This window comes from Galeopterus variegatus, unplaced genomic scaffold (assembly GCF_000696425.1).
Source record: "Galeopterus variegatus unplaced genomic scaffold, G_variegatus-3.0.2 Scaffold1651, whole genome shotgun sequence".
Taxonomy (NCBI): Eukaryota; Metazoa; Chordata; class Mammalia; order Dermoptera; family Cynocephalidae; genus Galeopterus; species Galeopterus variegatus.
The window spans coordinates 4,995-7,498 of NW_007727762.1; positions in this window are offsets into that span (position 1 = coordinate 4,995).

The following is a 2,504-nucleotide window of genomic DNA, read 5'->3' on the forward strand; positions in this document are numbered from 1 at the left end:
TGAGTTTATTTAGATCGATGAGCTTGGTGTGATGTGTTTAGTTAGATTGAAGGGCTTTGTCTGATTATTTTTCGTAGATTGATTAGCTTTCTCTGATGAGTTTAATTACATCAATGAGCTGGGTCTGATGAGTTGACTTAGATCAATGTGCTTGGTCTGATGAGTTTATTTAGATCGATGAGCTTGGTGTGATGTGTTTAGTTAGATTGAAGGGCTTTGTCTGATTATTTTTCGTAGATTGATTAGCTTTCTCTGATGAGTTTAATTACATCAATGAGCTGGGTCTGATGAGTTGACTTAGATCAATGTGCTTGGTCTGATGAGTTTATTTAGATCGATGAGGTTGGGGTGATGAGTTTAGATAGATCGAAAGGCTTTTTCTGATGAGTTTTCTTAGATCGAATAGCTTTCTCTGATGAGTTGACTTAGATCGTGAGCTTGGTCTGATGAGGTTACTTGGATCGATGTGCTTGGCCTGATGAGTTTACTTAGATCGATGAGCTTGGTCTGATGAGGTTACTTGGATCGATGTGCTTGGCCTGATGAGTTTACTTAGATCGATCAGCTTAGTGTGCTGATTTTACTTAGATCGATGGGCATGGTCTGTTGAGTTTACTTAGATCGATGAGCTTGCTCTGATGAGTTCAGTTAGATCGATGAGTTTGTTCTGATGAGTTTACTTAGATCGATGATCTTGGTCTGATGAGTTTACATAGATCGATGGGCTTGGTGTGAAGAGTTTAGTTAGATCGATGAGCTTGGTCTCATGAGTTTACTTAGATCGATGTGCTTGCTCTGTTGACTTTAGTTAGATCGATGAGCTTCGTCTGATGAGTTTACTTACATCGATTAGCTCTGTCCGATGTGTTTACTTAGATCGATGAGTTTGGTCTGATGAGTTTACTTAGATCGATGAGCTTGGTCTGATGAGTTTACTTACATTGATGAGTTCGGTCCGATGAGATTACTTAGATCGATGAGCTTGGTCTGATGAGTTTACTTAGATCGATGAGCTTGGTGTGTTGAATTTACTTAGATCGATGGGCTTGGTCTGATGAGTTTACTTAGACCGAATATCTTGCTCTGATGAGTTTAATTAGACCGATGAGCTTGGTATGATGAGGTTACTTAGATCGATGAGCTCAGTCTGATGAGTTTACTTAGATCGATGAGCTTTTTCTGATGAGTTTACTTTGAACGATGTGCTTGGTCTGATGAGTTCACTTAGATCGATGAGCCTGGTGTGTTCAATTTACTTAGATCGAGGGGCTTGGTCTGATGAGTTTACTTAGATCGATTAGCTAAGTCTGATGTGTTTACTTAGATCAGTGTTCTTGGTCTCATGAGTTTATTTAGATCGATGTGCTTGGTCTGATCAGTTTATTTAGATCGATGAGCTTGGGATGAGTTTAGTTAGATCGAAGGGCTTAGTCTGATGAGTTTTCTTAGATCGATTAGCTTTCTCTGATGAGTTTAATTAGATCAATGAGCTTGGTCTGATGAGTTTATTTAGATCGATGAGCTTGGGATGAGTTTAGTTAGATCGAAGGGCTTAGTCTGATGAGTTTTCTTAGATCGATTAGCTTTCTCTAATGAGTTTACTTAGATCGATGAGCTTGGTCTGATGAGGTGACTTGTATCGATGTGCTTGGTCTGATGAGTTTACTTAGATTGATGTGCTTGGTGTGCTGATTTTACTTAGATTGATGGGCGTGGTCTGTTGAGTTTTCTTAGATCGATTAGCTTTCTCTGAAGAGTTTATTTAGATCGATGAGCTTGGTCTGATGAGTATACTTAGATCGGTAAGCTCGGCCCAGTGATTTTACTTTGATCGATGAGCTCGGTCTGAAGAGTTTACTTGGATTGATGTGCTTGGTCTGATAAGATTACTTAGATCGATGTGCTTGGTGTGTTGATTTTATGTAGATCGATTGGCTTGGTCTGTTGAGTTTCCTTATATCGATGAGCTTGGTCTGATGAGTTTACTTACATCGATTAGCTCTGTCCGATGTGTTTACTTATTTCGATGAGTTTGGTGTGATGAGTTTATTTAGATCGATTAGCTTTCTCTGATGAGTTAAATTAGATCAATTAGCTTGGTCTGATGAGTTTACATAGATCTATGAGCTTGGTCTGATGAGGTTACTTGTATCGATGTGCTTGGTCTGATGAGTTTATTTTCATTGATTAGCTCGGTGTGATGTGTTTATTTAGATCGGTGTTCTTGGTCTGATGAGTTTATTTAGATCGATGTGCTTGGTCTGATCAGTTTATTTAGATCGATGAGCTTGGTGTGATGAGTTTAGTTAGATCGAAGGGTTTGGTCTGATTAGTTTTCTTAGATCGATTAGCTTTCTCTGATGAGTTTAATTAGATCAATGAGCTTGGTCTGATGAGTTTATTTAGGTCAATGTGCTTGGTCGGATGAGTTTATTTAGATCGATGAGCTTAGGGTGATGAGTTTAGTTAGATCGACGGGCTTTGTCTGATGAGTTTTCTTAGAT